Raw genomic sequence first — 207 nt, 5'->3', positions numbered from 1 at the left:
ACAGGGAGGGGTCTGGGGTGGCCGTGGGGGGACACGGGTGTCACACGGAGCCACACACGTGTCACCTGGAGCCACACGGAGCCCCACAAGCCCCAGGGGGGTGTGTGTGGGGGGAACACGTGAAGCACACGTGTGTTATGTGTCCACATGTGTCACGGGGAGGGGGCCAGGGTGGCCGTGGGGGGACATGGATGTCACACGGAGCCA

The sequence above is a fragment of the Pterocles gutturalis genome, unplaced genomic scaffold (genome assembly GCF_000699245.1).
Source record: "Pterocles gutturalis isolate BGI_N339 unplaced genomic scaffold, ASM69924v1 scaffold1613, whole genome shotgun sequence".
Taxonomy (NCBI): Eukaryota; Metazoa; Chordata; class Aves; order Pterocliformes; family Pteroclidae; genus Pterocles; species Pterocles gutturalis.
This window is presented reverse-complemented; position numbering follows the sequence as displayed.